Raw genomic sequence first — 24149 nt, forward strand, 5'->3', positions numbered from 1 at the left:
GAAGACAAGGAGCTGTGGAGAGCCATCTCCATGCTCAGTGACAGGATACTGAGCGGATGGGGCAGGAGCAACACCGACAGACCTCAGCACCAGTCGGGAACAATGTGCTGCATGAGCAGACCTCACCGCTAGCCTGGACAGGCACTGGAGAGGTAAAAAAGTGTTTTTTAAGGGCCGGAGTGTGACAATAATAAAAGTGTGAGTTTGTTGGGATCCTTTGGCTTGCTTTTGCAATAGGACCCTGAATGCTTTAAGTGGCTTCGAATCTAAACTGAAATGCAGGGTAACGGTCTCTGAACAGGTGCATGTCCTGTTTATATTGAATAGACATGGCAGGGTGATTTCCAATAATAATAAAGCATAACTTATTTCACATGCATTAAACATATTGAGATATGGAGTAAGCTACTGCACAGTCTCCATGATGCTCTTTTAAGAAGACATCAATCCCTAACCAAGATGGCCACTGTTATCGACGTATCTCATATAGCTCTGAGAGACCCTGCATTATATGCCTGCTATCATCACTGATATAAGCACCGCTACCCACATAGTGTCACCGGGTGGTGACTTGTATGCTTCCAATTTATTTGCGACTGTAGAAGATGGTTGACTGGATCTTGTAGTTCTGCTTAGCATGAAATGTAGTTAGGGGAAGGCTGGGCCTTGTAGTGTCACAAATAGCAGGAACTGGCAGTCTCATATCTCCTGTCTCTGACAGATTAGCTTTCGTGACACACTCAGGCTCTTTCTCAGTCCAAGTCACATCTTCTGAATATCTCCCCTCTCTCTAGCAATCTGGGAGATCTCTGTCCATGCCCATTTGCCTCCTCTACCCAGCAGCCTCTCTCAGTCTCTGCCTCTCCTAACTTCTGACAGGAGACTCACTTGCTCCTCCCAGCTAAATGCAGGCCAAATCTCGCATGCGCAGTCTCAGCTCCAGCTGCCATGTTTTTAAAGCTCCCGAGGGGCACCATTTTGTTTTGTCCATTGACTACGGCCAAGTAGACGAGTCCTGATGACGATGGGAATAACATAAACTTTCTTTAATTTAATTTAATTTCAATGGAAACATCTAAAGATGCACCAGGCTGTAGTACAGTGTCTACAGACGCTGAAAGTGGGGCCTCAGTCCTTGCACAATCATACTGTATGCCCGGATGTACACCAGGGAAGGGCTTTGTAGCGCTATTTAATTAAAGTCGGAGACAGGCGACCATTAAAAGATGCAACCACTTCTGATTCAGCCCCATAATCTAACTGTACATTATTTTATGTGATTAGTCCTCTTGGGGTTAATCACTGATGGAAGAAAAACCTTCATGTGTCCTCTATTACAATTAGCATTTCCTGCCCATAATCACTTAAGATCTGCTGATAGAGGGATCGATTGCTCGTCTCATTAAAAAGTGGAAGAGATTTAAAAGTTTACACGGAACAATTCATTTGCAGCATTATGCAACTGAAGATTCTTGGATTACATTGCAACTAAAAATCACTCGTATAGCAGAGCAGAAACAATACATTACCAAAATGAGTGATCTTCACCTTGATTCCTATTAATCTCTTCAGATGGAACAAATAAAAGTCCCCAGTATAGCCTAGCACTTACAGTACATAGGTGCTTGTCCTTGTCCCATGTTCATAAAAAAAAAACAAAGCACAGTACAAATGAACCAAGGGTCTGATTCATTACGGATCGCTATTGGGATCGCAGCTGCAATTACGCATGCAGGTCAACTTAAAAAATATGCTAATGTTTGCAATCGCAATGCCGTCGCAGTTTAACATAAGGATGCCCACATCCCTTACTCACATCCATAATACCTAGCAAAATAGCGAAACCATCGGTAACATCGAGTACCATCTTAGCCTCACGCACAGTTGCACAAGGTCTGACCTTACTCAGAAATTGCTAACCTCATCGCACGCAGTGATAGCACAACCTGCGTATGGCATTGCAGTGTCTAATTTATGCACGCCCCTGTAACGGCGTCCAAAAGTACTGGCACACCTACATTTCTCCGACCACTCCCCCATCACCACTCCCAAATGCTCACTTCCCGTCAATAACTATGCGATGGGTCTTTGTAGGGTAGTGTATAAATCCCATTCTGTTTCTGTACCTGGAAGTGATGTGCAGTGAGGGCGGAAGTGTGGTTCGCTCTCCATGCTTCGCTCTCCACGCTTCAAGCTCGGTGGCTCACTACGCTCACTACAAAATTATATTCCCCCTCTATGCCCACGGAGATGGTAGGGAATGACACTGGACAGTAACTGATGACATCATGGTACAGAAACGGAAGGGGATCTATCCACTACTGTCTGTGTAGTCACTGCGATCGCATGCGCAGAACGCAACAATCGGCGGTCTGCGTGCATAATAGCAGTTGCGATCGGTAATGAAGTCAGTAACACAAATTGTCTGGTTACTGGTTTATAAGGATGAGCTACCTGGAGGAATATATCTACCACTTGTGTCTGTCAAGTGATAATTGATCCAGGGTAACGTTCTGTAGAGCTATAGATAGGTTAGTGAACTACTGAACTAACAGTGTGGGATAAGGTACAAGGCTTCTCTGCAATAGAGGAATAGCAGTTCTGGGTAATGTTCTGGTGATATCTCATGAAGTATGTTCAGTTCACCAAATGACTCCAATTCTCATTAACATAAAGGAAACTGATGAGAAGGAACTGGCACATGGGGAAGCAATCGGGAAGCCGACTGCCTACATACCGGCAGCCGGCTTCCCGACTGGTGAAATGCCGGGCGTCTAGATTTACGGCGCCCGGGCATCACGATCGTAGTGATGCCGGGCGCCGCAAGTGGACAGCCGCGGGGGGGGAGGGTTAGGTTTAGGGCTCCCGGGGGGACTTAGGGTTAGGCACCCCCCCGGGAGGATTAGGGTTAGGCTAGGGGGAGGGAGGGTTAGGGTTAGGCACCCCCGGGGGGGACTTAGGGTTTGGCACCCCCCCGGGGGACTTAGGTTTAGGCAGCGGGGAAGGGGGTGGTTAGGGTTAGGCACTTAGAGGGGGGATTAGGGTTAGGCACTTGGGGGGGAAGTTAGGGTTAGGCACCCCTAAGGAGGGTTAGGGTTAGGGGGGTTAGGTTAGGTGATACTTACCTATCCACGATCGGGATTTCCAGCGCTGTCGGGCTTCTGCTGCTACGCACTCTGCTCCTGTCGGGCAACCGCTGACGGGAATCATACCCATTCCGGCACATGCCATGCTTCCAAAGCACATAAATATAACACAAAGAATAAACTGAGGTAGAGGAACTGGCACATGCCATGCTTCAAAAGCACATAGATATAACACAAAGAGAAATCTGATGAGAAGGAACTGGCACATGCCATGCTTCCAAAGCACATAAATATAACACAAAGAAAAACTGAGGTTGAGGAACTGGCACATGCCATGCCTCCAAAGCACATAAATATAACACAAAGAGAAATCTGAGGTACAGGAACTGGCACATGCCATGCTTCCAAAGCACATAGATATAACACAAAGATAAATCTGATGAGAAGGAACTGGCACATGCCATGCTTCCAAAGCACATACATATAACACAAAGAAAAACTGAGGTAGAGGAACTGGCACATGCCATGCTTCCAAAGCACATAAATATAGCACAAAGAAAAACTGAGGTAGAGGAACTGGCACATGCCATGCTTCCAAAGCACATAAATATAACACAAAGAAAAACTGAGGTAGAGGAACTGGCACATGCCATGCTTCCAAAGCACATAAATATAGCACAAAGAGAAACTGAGGTAGAGGAACTGGCACATGCCATGCTTCCAAAGCACATAAATATAACACAAAGAGAAACTGAGGTAGAGGAACTGGCACATGCCATGCTTCCAAAGCACATAAATATAACACAAAGAAAAAACTGAGGTAGAGGAACTGGCACATGCCATGCTTCCAAAGCACATAAATATAACACAAAGAGAAATCTGAGGTAGAGGAACTGGCACATGCCATGCTTCCAAAGCACATAGATATAACACAAAGAGAAACTGAGGTAGAGGAACTGGCACATGCCATGCTTCCAAAGCACATAAATATAGCACAAAGAGAAATCTGAGGTACAGGAACTGGCACATGCCATGCTTCCAAAGCACATAGATATAACACAAAGAGAAATCTGATGAGAAGGAACTGGCACATGCCATGCTTCCAAAGCACATACATATAACACAAAGAAAAACTGAGGTAGAGGAACTGGCACATGCCATGCTTCCAAAGCACATAAATATAACACAAAGAGAAACTGAGGTAGAGGAACTGGCACATGCCATGCTTCCAAAGCACATAAATATAACACAAAGAGAAAACTGAGATTGAGGAACTGGCACATGCCATGCTTCCAAAGCACATAAATATAACACAAAGAAAAACTGAGGTAGAGGAACTGGCACATGCCATGCTTCCAAAGCACACAGATATAACACAAAGAGAAACTGAGGTTGAGGATCTGGCACATGCCATGCTTCCAAAGCACATAAATATAACACAAAGAGAAAACTGATGAGAAGGAACTGGCACATGCCATGCTTCCAAAGCACATAAATATAACACAAAGAGAAATCTGATGAGAAGGAACTGGCACATGCCATGCTTCCAAAGCACATACATATAACACAAAGAAAAAACTGAGGTTGAGGAACTGGCACATGCCATGCTTCCAAAGCACACACATATAACACAAAGAAAAAACTGAGGTTGAGGAACTGGCACATGCCATGCTTCCAAAGCACATACATATAACACAAAGAAAAAACTGAGGTTGAGGAACTGGCACATGCCATGCTTCCAAAGAACATAAATATAACACAAAGAGAAAACTGATGAGAAGGAACTGGCACATGCCATGCTTCCAAAGCACATAGATATAACACAAAGAGAAATCTGATGAGAAGGAACTGGCACATGCCATGCTTCCAAAGCACATAAATATAAGACAAAGAAAAACTGAGGTAGAGGAACTGGCACATGCCATGCTTCCAAAGCACATAAATATAGCTCAAAGAGAAATCTGATGAGAAGGAACTGGCACATGCCATGCTTCCAAAGCACATAAATATAGCACAAAGAAAAACTGAGGTAGAGGAACTGGCACATGCCATGCTTCCAAAGCACATAAATATAACACAAAGAAAAACTGAGGTAGAGGAACTGGCACATGCCATGCTTCCAAAGCACATAAATATAGCTCAAAGAGAAATCTGATGAGAAGGAACTGGCACATGCCATGCTTCCAAAGCACATAAATATAGCACAAAGAAAAACTGAGGTAGAGGAACTGGCACATGCCATGCTTCCAAAGCACATAAATATAACACAAAGAAAAACTGAGGTAGAGGAACTGGCACATGCCATGCTTCCAAAGCACATAAATATAACACAAAGAAAAACTGAGGTAGAGGAACTGGCACATGCCATGCTTCCAAAGCACATAAATATAACACAAAGAGAAACTGAGGTAGAGGAACTGGCACATGCCATGCTTCCAAAGCACATAAATATAGCACAAAGAAAAACTGAGGTAGAGGAACTGGCACATGCCATGCTTCCAAAGCACATAAATATAACACAAAGAGAAACTGAGGTAGAGGAACTGGCACATGCCATGCTTCCAAAGCACATAAATATAGCACAAAGAAAAACTGAGGTAGAGGAACTGGCACATGCCATGCTTCCAAAGCACATAAATATAACACAAAGAAAAATGAGGTAGAGGAACTGGCACATGCCATGCTTCCAAAGCACATAAATATAACACAAAGAGAAATCTGATGAGAAGGAACTGGCACATGCCATGCTTCCAAAGCACATAAATATAACACAAAGAAAAACTGAGGTAGAGGAACTGGCACATGCCATGCTTCCAAAGCACATAAATATAACACAAAGAAAAATGAGGTAGAGGAACTGGCACATGCCATGCTTCCAAAGCACATAAATATAACACAAAGAGAAATCTGATGAGAAGGAACTGGCACATGCCATGCTTCCAAAGCACATAAATATAACACAAAGAAAAACTGAGGTAGAGGAACTGGCACATGCCATGCTTCCAAAGCACATAAATATAACACAAAGAGAAATTTGATGAGAAGGAACTGGCACATGCCATGCTTCCAAAGCACATAAATATAACACAAAGAGAAACTGAGGTAGAGGAACTGGCACATGCCATGCTTCCAAAGCACATAAATATAGCACAAAGAAAAACTGAGGTAGAGGAACTGGCACATGCCATGCTTCCAAAGCACATAAATATAACACAAAGAGAAACTGAGGTAGAGGAACTGGCACATGCCATGCTTCCAAAGCACATAAATATAGCACAAAGAAAAACTGAGGTAGAGGAACTGGCACATGCCATGCTTCCAAAGCACATAAATATAACACAAAGAAAAATGAGGTAGAGGAACTGGCACATGCCATGCTTCCAAAGCACATAAATATAACACAAAGAGAAATCTGATGAGAAGGAACTGGCACATGCCATGCTTCCAAAGCACATAAATATAACACAAAGAGAAACTGAGGTAGAGGAACTGGCACATGCCATGCTTCCAAAGCACATAAATATAGCACAAAGAAAAACTGAGGTAGAGGAACTGGCACATGCCATGCTTCCAAAGCACATAAATATAACACAAAGAGAAACTGAGGTAGAGGAACTGGCACATGCCATGCTTCCAAAGCACATAAATATAGCACAAAGAAAAACCGAGGTAGAGGAACTGGCACATGCCATGCTTCCAAAGCACATAAATATAACACAAAGAAAAATGAGGTAGAGGAACTGGCACATGCCATGCTTCCAAAGCACATAAATATAACACAAAGAGAAATCTGATGAGAAGGAACTGGCACATGCCATGCTTCCAAAGCACATAAATATAACACAAAGAAAAACTGAGGTAGAGGAACTCAGTTTTTAAGATATAAGATCTATTTAAGATCTATGCTCACTTTGCTTTGTGGATTACCCCCTTACCACACCTTACTAAAGTAAGCTTTCGTGTAAGCATTTGTGTATGAAATTCTGATAACGTGCGGGGCGCTGGCAGCGGGACTTGGCTCACCCCCAAAGAAAAGCACCTCTTGGATTGGGACCTTCACCATATTACATCCTATACCCACTTCCTGGGTGTGAAAAAACGATGGCCCTCATTCAGAGCCGTTCGCTATTTGCGGTCGTTCGTTCAAAAACAAGGGGTGGCTATTCAAATGATCCGTTCGCAAATTGCAGTCTGTTCACACCTCTAAGTCTGAACGAGCGAGCAAAACATACGCTCGTTTATTTGTTAAAAACGCCCCCTGGCCGCTCGCACCATACGTCATGTCCGCTATTTATTAGATTAATCGAGTACATCGACCAGCGTATGAACTGCTCGCTATTCTTGTGGTTGGTGTTTGCTACCACAAATTTGCGAGCAGTTCTGGCTATAAAATAACCCAGTGATGTGGTCAATGACGCTGCTGTATTAATTATGCACACCCATAATACGCCCGTTTTGACCTTTAAGCACGCCTGCGTTCGGATCTCCACTCCCCATTTTCAAGCACCTTCCCCTGTTACCACCCACATACGCCTCATTCTGTTACTCAAAATAGCAGGCACTCGCTATATAGCGTACAAACGATTTTTGGCCGCACTGACTGGTTCACGCATGCGTACTTAAAACCGTACGCATGCGCTGATGTGCAAACATCGCTCGGAACGAGCGTACTGCCGCTAACGAGCGGCTCTGAATGAGGGCCTATGTGTGAATACTTTTTCACCTAAAATGTCCTCTTTTGATGTTTTTCTCTTACATATGGACTAATTTATTGAAAACATCTGGAGTCTGAAATATCTTTTTGGAACAACTCTTAGCGCGGATTTGTAAGATCAATTGTGTTTGCAATTTTGTATTTATGAGTCGGTGACTTGTTTTGATCTTGTCTGCTGCTCACAGAGGCAGCGCCAAAGGTTGTGAATCTTTTTGTATTTATATTGCATCAGGTAAGTAGTCTGTCAACGATTTTGACGCCTATCTTTAGTCCCATGTCGGGATATCCTAACTACATCCCGTATACATCCCGTGTTTCTGTGCAGATGCAGCACTGTCAGTAGAAGTATATCACTCCAAATACAGGGCTTGGTTATCTTTATTTGTACACTTCTAATATACAGTAAAAATCAGTTGTTGGTCCAAGCACTGGCATATTTGTGAAAGCTGAGGTCCAAAGCTGCATTTGTGTGTGGCATACATTACGTTTGCTTGGCCATGATAATGTCATTTGTAGAGGAGATCACCTTTGTCCTTGTTAGCGGCCAGATCTTGGTATATCGGTTTGTTCCTTCTGAATAGTGATGTATTTACAATTATGCTCCAGAATCTTTAAAACAAGATTTTGCTTGCAGATTGGCCATTAACAAGAGCTACAGTACAAAGAATGAATATAGGGCCTGATTCAGTAGTGAACGCATGTATGCTAATGCCTCCCATTGCTATTAGAGACGCCCATTGCTGCCTTCTCATACCCGTACTACCTCGCGCTCCTGCGTATACATTGGTGCCATCGACGCACACCGGCCCGTCACGTACACTTACACCAGCTCTGACCGGCCGCAAAAAATGCAAGTCTCGTTGCACGCAGTGAGTACTCATGCTGTGTATGCAATCGCAGTGAATCCTTTATGCACGCCCAGGAAACGGCATTCAAACGGACAGACACACCTGCTTTTTTCTAGGCACTCACCTGTCACCACCCCCAAATGCTCACAGCCTGTCATTCACTCTGCGATGGATTTCTCAGTGCGTCAGTAATCGCAGTGCAATCGCTGTGCACAAGTGGTGCGATCCATCCGTATGCACAGTGTTTAACAATCGATCTGCGTACTGTATGTAATTGCGTACTCTGCTGAATCAGGCCCTGAGTTTTCAAATTGTAATATCTATAACTTATTTACTATGGCCCTGATTCAGACCCACTCGCGAGCGGCTGTCCGCTCGCAAGTAGGTCGATGTTCTGCACTGAGCATGCGCACGACGGAGGGAGCTCCGTCATGCGCATGCGCCAGATGCGACAAGCGAAGGAAAGTCCTTCGCTCGTTGTGTCTGATCAAAGGGGGCGTGCTGTCGATGTTGATTGACAGCACGCCCCCTTTGGTGGGCGTGCCGGGGGCGTGCCTCCCTGACGGGGGCGTTCCCATGGGAACGCCTCCCGTCAGAAGCCGGCCCACTGACATCACTAGTGATGTCAGTGGGAGTGATTTTGGCTCTGATAGAGCCAAAATCACTCCGGGGCTTGCGGTTGAAAACCTCAACCGCAGGCTCCAGCTCGCAGTTTCGATGGTCGCGATGGTCACGACCATCGCGGCCATCAAACAGCACGCTCGTATAGGCTGTGGGTGGTGACCCACAGCTATACGAGCGTCCAGGAGGACGCTCCATTTTTATGGAGGGCGGCCCTCATTCAGAGCGTGCGCTCTGCTCAGAGCGTGCGCTCTGCTCAGAGCGTACGGCTCTGAATGAGGGCCAATGTTGCTTAGCAACTGCTCCAAAAAATCAGATTGGATTTGCCATTATCCACGTCTTTCCCACTACTAATTTTGCTCTGTCTAGCTACACAGTATGGAACAGAAGTATAATTTTTTTGCACACAAACCACATTATTTAAAATTTGACTACATTTTACAACAATATACAACTGTGATGTTCCTTACTTCCCAGGCATTATATACTAGTTAAATGTTGTTCAGAGAAGTGTTACTTTGGGAGAAAACAGGAAGCGTCACATTAGAGAGGAGAGATGGTCAACGTTTGATAGTGACCAGTGATTGGCTGAGACTTTTTGCACTTTTGCACGCCTTCCACATTAGAGTCACAAGGGTATGCAGTATATACTAAAGTGCAGGTTTGTGGGGTGTTGCCCACCAGGGGCGGACTGGGCTTGGGGGCAGGGTGCCATCTGCCCCCTGGGCCGGCACAATTTAAGGCCAGCCGGGTCGCCAGCTGACTGCAGCCATATGCTGCATACACATGACGGGCCGGCATAAGTGGCTGTAACCTCATCATCAAGGGGGAGGACTGGAAAGGAGAGCCACGCCTGCAGCTCCGCCTCCCCTCCTGGATCTTCCGACTCAGTTCTGCATACTCCTGTTAGCAGCAGCCTGCCCGGGGCTTCCGAGGCCCCGCCCCCAAACCACAGGGACTGCCTCCCGCGAGCCGTGACCCCCTCTCCTGTCATTTTCAGCCAATTTTTATTTTATTGTAATTGCTGCTAGGCAACTGCTACTACTGGCAGCCGGCAACATAGCAGGAGCAAAAAAAGCCTGCCAGGAGGCTGAGCTCTGCTGGAAGCTTCCCGGGCATGGCTGCTTGTTGTGATGAGTTTGGACTGGAAGACCAGCAGTCACCGGCATTGGGTAAGGAAGTTTTTTTTTTTTGTTGGTTTTTTTTAGATAGTGCTGCTAAGGGGGGATGTTTGTAAATGCTGCTGGTGTTAGTAAGGGGGGAGGGGGGAGGCTGTAACTGGTGTTGTTAAAGGGGTGAGTGTGTAACTGGTGCTGTGTTGTAGGGGAGGGGGGAGTGTGTAACTGGTGCTGGGGTGTTGGTAAATGGGGGAGTGTGTAACTGGTGCTGGGGTGTTGGTAAGTGGGGGAGTCTGTAACTGGTGTTGGTAAGGGGGGGAGTGTGTAACTGGTGCTGGGGTGTTGGGGAGGGGGGAGTGTGTAACTGGTGCTGGGGTGTTGGGGAGGGGAGAGTGTGTAACTGGTGTTGGGGTGTTGGGGAGGGGAGAGTGTGTAACTGGTGCTGGGGTGTTGGTAAGTGGGGGAGTCTGTAACTGGTGTTGGTAAGGGGGGGAGTGTGTAACTGGTGCTGGGGTGTTGGGGAGGGGGGAGTGTGTAACTGATGCTGTGGTGTTGGGGAGGGGGGGTGTGTTACTGGTGCAGTGGTGTTGGGGAGGGGGGAGTGTGTAACTGATGCTGTGGTGTCGGGAAGGGGAGAGTGTGTTACTTGTGCTGGGGTGTTGTTAAGTTGGGGGGGAGTTTGTAACTGGTGCTGGGGTGTTGGTGAGGGGGGAGTGTGTAACTGGTGTTGGGATGTTGGTAAATGGGGGAGTGTGTAACTGGTGCTGGGATGTTGGTAAGTGGAGGAGTGTGTAACTGGTGCTGTGGTGTTGGGGAGGGGGGAGTGTGTAACTGGTGTTGGGGTATTGGTTAGTGGAGGAGTGTGTAACTTGTGCTGGGGTGTTGCGTCGGGGGGAGGGTGGAGTGTGTAACTGCTGCTGGGGTGTTGGTAATTGGGGAGGGGGGAGTATGTAACTGGTGCAGGGGTGTTGGTAAGGGGGAGGGGGAGTGCGCAATTGGTGCTGTGGTTTTGGTGAGGGGGACATGTGTAACTGGTGCTGGGGTGTTGGTAAGGGGGAGGGGGGAGTGTGTAACTGGTGCTGGGGTGTTGGTAAGGGGGAGAGTGGAGTGTGTAACTGGTGCTGTGGTGTCAAGGGGGGAGTGTGTAACTGGTGCTGTGGTGTTAAGGGGGGAAGTGTGTTACTTGTGCTGGGGTGTTGGTAAGGTTGGGAGTTTGTAACTGGTGCTGTGGTGTCAAGGGTGGGAGTGTGTAACTGGTGCTGGGGTGTTGGGGAGGGGGGAGTGTGTAACTGGTGCTGGGGTGTTGGTAAATGGGGGAGTGTGTAACTGGTGCTGGGGTGTTGGGGAGGGGAGAGTGTGTAACTGGTGCTGGGGTGTTGGTAAGTGGGGGAGTCTGTAACTGGTGTTGGTAAGGGGGGGGAGTGTGTAACTGGTGCTGGGGTGTTGGGGAGGGGGAGTGTGTAACTGATGCTGTGGTGTTGGGGAGGGGGGGTGTTACTGGTGCTGTGGTGTTGGGGAGGGGAGAGTGTGTTACTTGTGCTGGGGTGTTGTTAAGTTGGGGGGGAGTTTGTAACTGGTGCTGGGGTGTTGGTGAGGGGGGAAGGGGAGTGTGTAACTGGTGCTGGGGTGTTGGTAAGTGGTGGAGTCTGTAACTGGTGTTGGTAAGGGGGAGTGTGTAACTGGTGCTGGGGTGTTGGGGAGGGGGGAGTGTGTAACTGATGCTGTGGTGTTGGGGAGGGGAGAGTGTGTTACTTGTGCTGGGGTGTTGTTAAATTGGGGGGAGTTTGTAACTGGTGCTGGGGTGTTGGTGAGGGGGGAAGGGGAGTGTGTAACTGGTGCTGTGGTGTTGGGGAGGGGGGAGTGTGTAAATGGTGTTGGGGTGTTGGTAAGTGGAGGAGTGTGTATCTGGTGCTGTGGTGTTAGTAAGGGGGGAGTGTGTAACTGGTGTTGGGGACGAAGCAATGTGTAACATGCTGGGGTGTTTGTAAGTTGGGGGGAGTATGTAACTGGTGCTGGGGTGTTGGTAAGGGGGTAGGGGGGAGTGTGTAACTGGTGCTGGGTTGTTGGGGAGGGGGGAGTGTGTAACTTGTGCTGGGGTGTTGGGTCGGGGGGAGGGTGGAGTGTGTAACTGCTGCTGGGGTGTTGGTAATTGGGGAGGGGGTAGTATGTAACTGCTGCTGGGGTTTTGGTAAGGGGGAGTGCGCAATTGGTGCTGTTGTTTTGGTGAGGGGGACATGTGTAACTGGTGCTGGGGTGTTGGTAAGGGGGAGGGGGAGTGTGTAACTGGTGCTGGGGTGTTGGTAAGGTTGGGAGTGTGTAACTGGTGCTGTGGTGTCAAGGGGGGGAGTGTGTAACTGGTGCTGTGGTGTTAAGGGGGGGAGTGTGTTACTGGTGCTGGGGTGTTGTTAAGGTTGGGAGTGTGTAACTGGTGCTGTGGTGTCAAGGGGCGGGAGTGTGTAACTGGTGCTGTGGTGTCAAGGGGTGGAGTGTGTTACTGGTGCTGGGGTGTTGGTAAGTGGGGGAGTCTGTAACTGGTGTTGGTAAGGGGGGGAGTGTGTAACTGGTGCTGGGGTGTTGGGGAGGTGAGAGTGTGTAACTGGTGCTGGGGTGTTGGTAAGGGGGGGGAGTGTGTAACTGGTGCTGGGGTGTTGGGGAGGGGGGAGTGTGTAACTTGTGCTGGGTTGTTGGTAAATGGGGGAGTGTGTAACTGGTGCTGGGGTGTTGGGGAGGGGAGAGTGTGTAACTGGTGCTGGGGTGTTGGTAAGTGGGGGAGTCTGTAACTGGTGTTGGTAAGGGGGGGGAGTGTGTAACTGGTGCTGGGGTGTTGGGGAGGGGGGAGTGTGTAACTGATGCTGTGGTCTTGGGGAGGGGGGGTTTTACTGGTGCTGTGGTGTTGGGGAGGGGGGAGTGTGTAACTGATGCTGTGGTGTTGGGGAGGGGAGAGTGTGTTACTTGTGCTGGGGTGTTGTTAAGTTGGGGGGGAGTTTGTAACTGGTGCTGGGGTGTTGGTGAGGGGGGTGGGGGAGTGTGTAACTGGTGCTGTGGTGTTGGGGAGGGGGGAGTGTGTAACTGGTGTTGGGGAGGAGGCAATGTGTAACATGCTGGGGTGTTTGTAAGTTGGGGGAGTATGTAACTGTTGCTGGGGTGTTGTTAAGGGGGTAGGGGGGAGTGTGTAACTGGTGCTGGGTTGTTGGGGAGGGGGGAGTGTGTAACTTGTGCTGGGGTGTTGGGTCGGGGGGAGGGTGGAGTGTGTAACTGCTGCTGGGGTGTTGGTAATTGGGGAGGGGGTAGTATGTAACTGCTGCTGGGGTTTTGGTAAGGGGGAGTGCGCAATTGGTGCTGTTGTTTTGGTGAGGGGGACATGTGTAACTGGTGCTGGGGTGTTGGTAAGGTTGGGAGTGTGTAACTGGTGCTGTGGTGTCAAGGGGGGGAGTGTGTAACTGGTGCTGTGGTGTTAAGGGGGGGAGTGTGTTACTGGTGCTGGGGTGTTGGTAAGGTTGGGAGTGTGTAACTGGTGCTGTGGTGTCAAGGGGCGGGAGTGTGTAACTGGTGCTGTGGTGTCAAGGGGTGGAGTGTGTTACTGGTGCTGGGGTGTTGGTAAGTGGGGGAGTGTGTAACTGGTGTTGGTAAGGGGGGGAGTGTGTAACTGGTGCTGGAGTGTTGGGGAGGTGAGAGTGTGTAACTGGTGCTGGGGTGTTGGTAAGGGGGGGGAGTGTGTAACTGGTGCTGGGGTGTTGGGGAGGGGGGAGTGTGTAACTGGTGCTGGGTTGTTGGTAAATGGGGGAGTGTGTAACTGGTGCTGGGGTGTTGGGGAGGGGAGAGTGTGTAACTGGTGCTGGGGTGTTGGTAAGTGGGGGAGTCTGTAACTGGTGTTGGTAAGGGGGGGAGTGTGTAACTGGTGCTGGGGTGTTGGGGAGGGGCGAGTGTGTAACTGATGCTGTGGTCTTGGGGAGGGGGGGTTTTACTGGTGCTGTGGTGTTGGGGAGGGGGGAGTGTGTAACTGATGCTGTGGTGTTGGGGAGGGGAGAGTGTGTTACTTGTGCTGGGGTGTTGTTAAGTTGGGGGGGAGTTTGTAACTGGTGCTGGGGTGTTGGTGAGGGGGGTGGGGGAGTGTGTAACTTGTGCTGTGGTGTTGGGGAGGGGGGAGTGTGTAACTGGTGTTGGGGAGGAGGCAATGTGTAACATGCTGGGGTGTTTGTAAGTTGGGGGAGTATGTAACTGTTGCTGGGGTGTTGTTAAGGGGGTAGGGGGGAGTGTGTAACTGGTGCTGGGTTGTTGGGGAGGGGGGAGTGTGTAACTTGTGCTGGGGTGTTGGGTCGGGGGGAGGGTGGAGTGTGTAACTGCTGCTGGGGTGTTGGTAATTGGGGAGGGGGAGTATGTAACTGGTACTGGGGTGTTGGTAAGGGGGAGGGGGAGTGCGCAATTGGTGCTGTGGTTTTGGTGAGGGGGACATGTGTAACTGGTGCTGGGGTGTTGGTAAGGGGGAGGGGGGAGTGTGTAACTGGTGCTGGGGTGTTGGTAAGGTTGGGAGTGTGTAACTGGTGCTGTGGTGTCAAGGGGGGAGTGTGTAACTGGTGCTGTGGTGTTAAGGGGGGGAGTGTGTTACTGGTGCTGGGGTGTTGGTAAGGGGGGGGAGTGTGTAACTGGTGCTGTGGTGTTAAGGGAGTGGGGAGTGTGTAACTGGTGCCTCTTTCCTTCCTTCATATCTATGCCTCTACCCCCCTTCTAATCTATGTCCTTTTCCCCTTTTCCCCTGTGTGCCTCTTTGTATTTGTGCTTCTGCCCCTTCACCCAGTGGCTGCTGGCTGCCGATCAGAAGAGACATGACTGACGGAGGACCAACCACCTTCAACACCAGATGACTGAACATAAGGATGCCAGGTAAGCACGAATTCCAGCCATTAAGCCATGTGTATTTGTGATATTTATTTGTTGTGTGCATATGTGTCTATGCGAATGTGATGGGTATGTGTGCCTCTGTGATGTGTACATGTGGTGTGTTGTGGTATATGATAGTGTGGATGTGTGATGTGTGTGCGGTGCAGTGTGATGTGGTGTATGTATGATGTGGTATTTGTATGTCTAGTGTGTATGATACATGTCTGTGATGTGTGGTGTAGGGTTACGGTCAGAATGCCGGCACATGGGATGCCAGCGCTTAGGATACTGGCGCCGGATCCCGGCGTCTGTCAGAATCCCAGCACCGGCATCCCGACCACAGGCATCCCAAAGGTTATGGTTAGGGACTAGAGGTGGTTAGGCTTATGCACTATAGGGTGAGCATTAGGTTTAGGGTGCGGGAAGGGGAGGGGGAGGTTAGGTTTAGGAACTAGGGGTGAGGTTAGGTTTAGGCACTGGGGAGGGAGGGTTAGAGTTAGGGTAGGAAGAGGGGAAAGGTTGAGTCACTGCTCATGGGCTGATGCTGTGTGCTTGCACCCCAGGCTAATATTCACCAGCCAGCCCCTGTTGCCCATAGCAACCAATCAGATTCTATTTATCATTTCTCTAGCACCTTCTAGAAGATAATAGCTAGAGTCTGATTGGTTGCTATGGGCAACATCTCCACTTCTGAAAACCCGCCATTTATTAAATATACCCCACAGTGGGAAAAAAATCATAACGGTCACAAAAAGCATCCAAGTCATAATGCTACTCACATGCAATGCAGAAAAATAGGAACGACTACGTGTTAAGAAATGTCTTATTCTGTTTGTCATGAACTTGTGTGGGAAGCTGACTTGGACAAGAGACTTCACGACGAAGACTGGATGAAGTCAGAGAAAATGCAGCAATCAGTTAGATCTGTGTTAGGATAAAGGAGAACACTTAAACACTCTGCAGTATACAGTTTAATTTGTTCTAGCAAGACTTGCCAAGATACACCCAGGCTCCTATGACTGATGTTGATGAGTCTGCCCTTCACCAGGATCGTTCCATCATATTTGGTGGAGGTGTCCTATACTTTTGGGTTTCTGGCATGAAGTGCCCAGTATTCTTAAAACCTCCAGGTCAGTATTCCGATGAGCCCCAAGTTCTTTCTTCTACCCCTAGGAGTCCAACAGCCACTCAAACACAAAATAAATGAATCAGCAATACTGTATAAACTTAGCTGCCATCTGCCAGCTGTATACTTCCCAAAATATGGACTTCTTAATTCAGGACCAAGTGTGCGCCAAAAAGAGGGCGTGGCTTCGGGAGAGGGGGCTTGACCTCACAGCACATCCCCTGTTTTTGCCACTCTTGGTGCGTGCCCAGTGCTCACCAAAAGGCTGAACTTCCCCAGGCTCTCCTCCCCTCACACGACATCTATTCAGTATTCACCAGCTGCTCTGCTGTGCAACCTTCCCCCGCCCACATGGCACTGTGGCCAGCAGGTAGAACAGTGTCCGAAAAGTGGGACTGTCCCACTGAAATCGGGTAGGTTTGAAGGTATGCAGCTGGCATCTAAGTAGAACCCGTCAAACCCACCCACGCTGCAGTCATTAATTGACAGCATATGACTAACATGCTGAAAAATCCTTCCAAATCCTTAGGAATCTACTACACGCACATTGTGGAGACCGGATAGCCTTACACAATTATTATATAGATGTTTGACCACCAATAAATAAAGTGTAAAAAAAAAAAGTGCCTTGTCCTGTGCTTTTTTTTATTTTCAAATATATGTGTAATAAAATAATAAAGTAATATTGGCCCTGTAATAGAAATAATACATTTATATTGGCTCCTTATTAAAAAAAAAATTATTTATATTGGCTGATTAATAAATGATCAATGTTCCCATAACTACAAAGTCAATGTTGTCTCTCTAAATAATCCTCATATATTTTTTGTCCCAATATGACGTACAGTTTGCACAGCTGTGTAAAAGCTAGAATGGGGTTTTCAGAACTGGTGCTTTGAAAACAATAAGGCTTGATGTATGGTTTTTGCCTTTAGTAAATTGTACAGGTTACAAACCGTACATCAAACTGCCAAAAAACATACCTTAATAAATCTCCCCCAAAATGTCACTTGAAAGCCCAACTTACTGCCCTTTTAAGATTACCCTCTACATTAAATTGTACTTTTTTCTATAGATCAGTAGCGACAATGAGGGAACATTAGCACTGACTTTAGTAGAAGTGTCACTTTTGAAAACTTAAAAAAAAAATCATTCAGAAATGCGCCTTTCCACAAATGTCCAGCTGTACATGCATAATGTGCTCAAGTATAAGAGGAAAAGAAATGCCCACTAAATGTAAAGACCCCCTTCCTATTTAAATAATATTTATAATAAGTTACATATGTACCACAAGTTTTGAGGGGTGATTTGCTCATACATTTTTATTGTTGTTAAAGTTACCACTAGTTTTATCGTCTAGGTGAAATTTTAATGAAACAGCCGTCTCTGGCTGAATACCGTAAATATTTGGGTATAAGAGATGAGCAGCAGGCAGCACACACATCACTGCTAGAAAATTTGAGATTATGTTTCCAGTGAAGGTATTTCTGGTGTCTACTGCTGCATGAGGACGCGTTTCGCATTACCATGCAGCAATGGACCAGCTGTATTGATGCAAATTGCTTTGCCTGCTCTCGTCCCCTTTCATTGCTCCTGCCATCTGGGAGAGAATTGCAGACTTTCTCTGTCCAGAAGAAGAGTCCCCTAAATTCTGTATTATAAAAGAATTTAGCTTTACATTTACTTAGGCTCAAAGAAACAGTTTTTATTGTTCTGTCCTCTCTATACATGGGATGTAGTCAGGAAGCCGGGACTGTGAAATCCCTGCAAGGGACTAATGATAGGCGTCTAAATACCGACGCCTATCATCAGCCCCACGCCGAAATCTTGACCCCCGGCATACCGAACGCAGGTAAGCCGGGGGTCGGGAGCACTTAACCGCAGGGGGCGTAGGGTTAGGATTAGGGACTCCCGGGGGTACTTAGGGTTATGCACCCCCCTGGGAGGCTTAGATTTAGGCTAAAGGAAGGGTAGGTTAGGGTCAGGCACCACTGGGGGGGAGGTTAGGTACAGACACCCCCCCGGGAGGGTTAGGTTCAGGGCGTGGGTAGGGTGGGTTAGGTTTAGGCACCCCTGGGAGAAGGTTAGGGTTAGGCACTAGTTAGGCACCCCTAAGGGAAGGTTAGGGTTAGGGAGGGGAAAAGGGGAGGGTTAGGGATGTTACTTACCTTAGTCGGGATCTTCAGCTGCCAGCCTTCCAGCATCAATAATTCATACTGATTCCCTATACATTTCCCTTTGGCCTAAGCATAAGTGGTAGACAGGATAAACACTTCTAATTTTCAACAAATCCAATCTAGATGTGAAAATCTGAAGAATGGCATTTATTGTAGTAACACAAGAATATGGGAAAACTGTAACAATTAAAGAAACATACAATGAGTACATTATGAGCTTCATGAATTACAAGCATAAACATACTGAACTGTAGATAATCTAATGATGGAAGATTTAGGTCAGAGTCCTTACCATTGATGCTGTTCTGAGGGGAGGATATATAGCACCTGTTTGCAGGACCATGAGGAAATCTAAGATAAAGATCTTCTATCCTCTACCCAGGGTGCATTGGGAAACTTACTACTGGGACCTGAAAGGTACTAGGCTGGCCTCTAGGCGGAGTTTACACAGAAATAAATGCATATAACAACAATTATACTGAAGGGATTACATCTATTTTCTATTTATTTTACATGACGTAACTCTGTAAAATATATATATGATTATTTAAAAAAAAAAAAAAAAAAACAGAGACTACGACCATTTCATATAGCATGGAATCTCTTTATTTCCTTTTGTACATTAGTGTAGTAAATGTTGACACGTATTGTATGTCAATTATCACTGACATTTATTTTTTTAATTTAGTGTGAACCTTGGAACTTGCAACAAGCTAAATTATTTATCAATATTTATCAATATTTGTCTTAAAATAGTATAACAGTAAATAGATCTAAAAAGCAACACATTTAGAAATATACAATATGTCATCTACCAGCTGGAGAGAAATGATTAGACGTTCTAGTTCCCTAATAGTTAGGGGCTGCCCGGAAGCCTTTGAAGAGTGATATATGACTTTACATCAAGTGAACCTGTAAATGGATCTGCAAAGGGCACATCTGACTTGACTTTCCAGCTACTCCTGCAGATGGCAGATATGGCCGACTTGCTGTACTGCAACTTACAAGCCCTTGACTTTTATCTGGAGTCACTAAACTCTGATGTAGAGCTACTTCCTGATGGATGACTTCTAGTTTCCCAGCCCCCAAGGTGGCATCACACAGAGAGCTCTACATGATGAACTGAGTTCAAAGGCTGCTTATTCTGCCATGTCTTTATATGGGGAGGGAGATGGCAACATTTTGTTTGGAGGATAAAAACAACTAAGGGGATACATGAAAACTTGACATTTCTGAGAATCTAACCTCTTTCCTTAATCCATTTTCTTAAATTAAATGGCCCATTCGGTGCCATCATAGCAGGATTTATACCAATGTCATAGTTGTACATCCTGCTGTTACTCCTTGTTGTAGTATTTAACAGCTTAGAATGAAAATCCATTTGCCCCATGTAAAATGTGAGTTGCATATAAATTATGGCACTTCGCATTTGTACAACTTGTGTATATATTTGGAATTGCACTTGCGATTGTGCTTGGAGAGGCACATCGTAGGCATCAACTTTAACGTTCTGTGTTTTTGAATTAGATGTATCTTGAAGCTATGGGCCCGATTCAGAGTTGTGCGGAACTGAGAGATTATCAGTTAACTGTGTATGGATCTAAGTAGCTATGTGCATGCATCTAAATCACTATGTGCATGCATCTAAGTCGCTATGTGCATGCATCTAAGTCGCTATGTGCATGCATCTAAGTCGCTATATGCATGAATTTAAGTCGCTATGTGCATGCATCTAAGTCGCTATATGCATTAAGCTAAGTCGCTATATGCATGCATCTAAGTTGCTATATGCATGAATTTAAGTCGCTATGTGCATGCATCTAAGTCGCTATGTGCATGCATTTAAGTCACTATGTGCATGCATCTAAGTCGCTATGTGCATGCATCTAAGTTGCTATGTGCATGCATCAAGGTACATTAGCGTAGTCACTCGCAGCGTGTATTTATTAGCAGTGTGGATGACAGTCAGGGAGTGTTTGGGGAAGGTTACGGGGAGTGAAGGCAAAGAATGCAGGCGTGTCGCATCCATTTTGGGGGCCGTGTCACATCCTACGACTGCAATCCCGTACAAAAGGAATATGGCTCTGGCATCTCAATTCCTACACCCATTCTGCGGAACCATGGACTCACTCAGGACTGCAACTGAATGATCTGTGAGCGGTGCTGTGTCTTTGTACACAGATGCTGCAACAGTTTCCTCAGATGCTTGGACTTGCAAAGCCGCATGTGGACATCTCTTGGCACCTGCGACATTTGCATATGTTCGCAATGCAGATGTGTACAACGGTGCAGCAGTGGCAGCAATAGCGTAGAACTCTGAATCAGGCTCTGAAAAAACATATATTAATATATATGTGTAACTTAAGATACAGCCACAGTATCAAAATGGCTTCTCCACTCTTTGCAGACTAATGGGCTCAGGGCTTGATTCAGGGATGTAGGCTAATGCAATAGCAGCTGTAAAAATATGCTAATGTTTCCAAAGCTTACCCAAGCATAGGGTCGCCCACTGCTGCCTTCTCATATCTGTCCGACATCACGCACCAGTGTAAACATCGGTAACATTGACGCAGATCAGGCAGCCATGCTGCAAGTCTGACCTTTCTCAAACACAGCATCTCTCCTGACGTACAGAGAGCTCTTATAAGGCGACATAGATTGCAGTGGCTAATTTATACACGCCCATGAAACGACGATTAAATGGTCAGACACGCCTACATTTGCCTAGCCATCCCCCTGTTACCGTCCCCAAACACTGACTACCTGACACTCACTTTGCAATTGAATCCTCTGTGCGAGCATAATTCAAAACAACCACTGCGTGTGCGCAATTCGGCTTACGCGCATGTGCAATGGCAAACAATTGCTTGATTTGCGTAAATATCGGCATTGCGTACATCTCTGAATCAGGCCCTCAGTCTCTTGCTTCAATTGAAACTCAGTCAGCATATAGATCATGCTGTCTGCATATATACTGTACTTCTAACTCTCTGGCAGACATATACTACCTGATATTGCAGCTAACTTTAGGGACGTCTCCCTTGCTCAGGTTAACTCACACAGCCTCCACGGCCCCTGCTACAGCTCTCAGTGCTACTACGCTGGTGTTTCTGCTGTTGTGTCCCCCAGCACTCTGTCAGCAGGTATTCAGGTATTCTGGCAAGTGTTGTTGCTTGTCCAGTCCTCACTCACAGACCTGTGGCACCTCACGCTGCTCTCCAGCTCCACTCATTGGCATTTGCCTGGCTCAACTGCGCATGTCCAACAACTAAGATCCTTCTCTATTATCATCATGTTTCTTCTTACAGCTCCACCATGTGGTAGCCAATATCCATAGACTTCCATTGAAGCCAGGTGTATCACAAAAATATGTAGTGCAAAGCATGATGTACTAATAATAATAATGTTATTTATATAGCACTTTTCTCCTAGAGGACTCAAAGTGCTTTACATTTGCCTTTACAGCACAAAATACAAAACAAGCTTAACAATGGACATTAGTGAAATGCTTGGGTGAATAGGTGAGTTTAGAGTCTATTTTTGAAGGATACTAGAGTGGAGGCCTATCGAACTGTGCGGGGAATCGAGTTCCATAGAGTCAAAGCTACAAAGCTGAAAGCTCAATACCCTGATGAATTCCAGAAATTCTAGGTACTGTTAATAGTCCTTCGTCAACGGGTTGCAGTAATCAACTGGGACAGTAAGGAATCAGAAGCTGCTTCAGGTACCTTGGGCCCTGGTTATGTAGGGCTTTGAAACTCAGGAAGCCAATCTTAAAAACAATTTGCCATCTGACAGGCAGCCAGTGAAGGGATTAGAGAATGGGTAGCCTGGCAGCTGTATTTTGTACCATCTGCAAGCGGTGTAATTCTTTTGCTGGGAGACCAAGGTAGAGGGCATTGCAGTAGTCTAGGCGTGATGATATAAATGCATGTATGACTTTAGGCAGATCTTCTGAGGGAATTAAGTGCATGATTCTGGCTATGTTACTCAGAAGAAAGAATGAGAATGATTGTGGCTGATACCTTATGTTTAAGTGTCAGATGCCACCATCCAGGACAACACCAATATTCTGCACATGTTCAGTGTTTTGTAGTTCTGAGCCCCCAAACGTTATAGTCCTGTTGGTTGGCTGTGCTGAATGTGTGAATGTGTGTACATACAGTTCAAGGCCCTAAAGCTGGCCACACATCTAAAGATTATCTGTCCAACCAGCCAACTAGTTGATTGGTTGGAATGAAAATCTGGTAAGGAATACAATCAGCAATTTGCTCCCAAACGCTGGAAAATGGACCAAAACTGTTGTTTGAACAAATAGTTTAGATCAAACATTTAACAAACTTGTCTGAACGACCATTTTCATCTGTTTTCTGGTATTTAGGAGCAAATTGCTGATCATCATTTACTCCCATTCCTTACCAGATTTTCATTCCAACCAATCAACAAGTTGGCTGGTTGGATGTAAGTTGGTCTAGTGTGTGGCCAGCTTAAGTCATCCTACTTCAGCTGCACTATATGGCACCTCCAATCAGCTATTAACTAATCAGTTATTATCAGGCTCATGGTTATAGATGGTTATTATCAGGACTCACTGTTATAGACATTTTTATCAGGACTCACGGTTACAGACAAACTTAATTGCCAGTTGGTTAACAAAACCGAGGCCCATGAAAAATGAACACGTCCATAAAACTGCAATGTAGTTGTTTTCATTGAACAAGCTATTGTAACCAGGGCCGGATTTACCGCTATGCAAACTAGGTGGCTGCCTAGGGCCCGGCGGGTCCCAAGGGGCCCGTAGCTGGGTCCCCTGGTAATCCGGCCCTGGTGAGAGCGTGCAGTGCTGCACTGAGTTTTGAGCGCACCAGCCCCCTGCCGCAGATCGGATCCTATCCCGGGATCCGCAACCATCCCAGAAGCAGCCGCTGTCTTCCGTCCTTCACAGTCCCCGCCGGTGCCGCAGAGCAGTGCTGAGTTGCCGGGCCGGCGGGGGGCCAATCATATAGTAAGTTGCAGCTTGCAGCTTCCAGTAACTGGTTGGCACGCAGGCTGCAGTGAAGAACAGGACGTGACTTGGTATGGAGGGGCGAGCGCCGGGCACACAGCCGCATATAGAAGAGTCGGTGGAAGTTGTTTCATGCCGCGATGTAGCTGTGGGCGGCTGTGGCTAAGCCAGTGTGTCATACAGTATAACAGTCTGTCAGCATCATAATAGTAAGAGACTGTATTGAACAGCTTTCTTTCTTTGTCACCAAATAATATGTCATTAATCAAAGGCATTGGGTCCTATAGCTTTGAATGTATGTATATATATATATATATGTATACATGTACATGTGTGTGTGTGTATATATATATATATATATGTATATGTGTATATATATATATATATATATTATATTTATCTATATATAAGCAGGTGAAAGTAACGGTGACACTCTGAGGGCCTGATTCTGCAAGGATCGTAATTGTAAAGCTGCATGCAGGCAGATTTGCAATTGCGATCCTTGTATATATGGTAATGCACAGGAGGCATGATGCCCCCTGTACATTACTTATCCCAGCTGCGTTGTCCAACGTA

Source organism: Taudactylus pleione, unplaced genomic scaffold (genome assembly GCF_031769625.1).
Source record: "Taudactylus pleione unplaced genomic scaffold, aTauple2 ptg000792l, whole genome shotgun sequence".
NCBI classification, from domain to species: domain Eukaryota; kingdom Metazoa; phylum Chordata; class Amphibia; order Anura; family Myobatrachidae; genus Taudactylus; species Taudactylus pleione.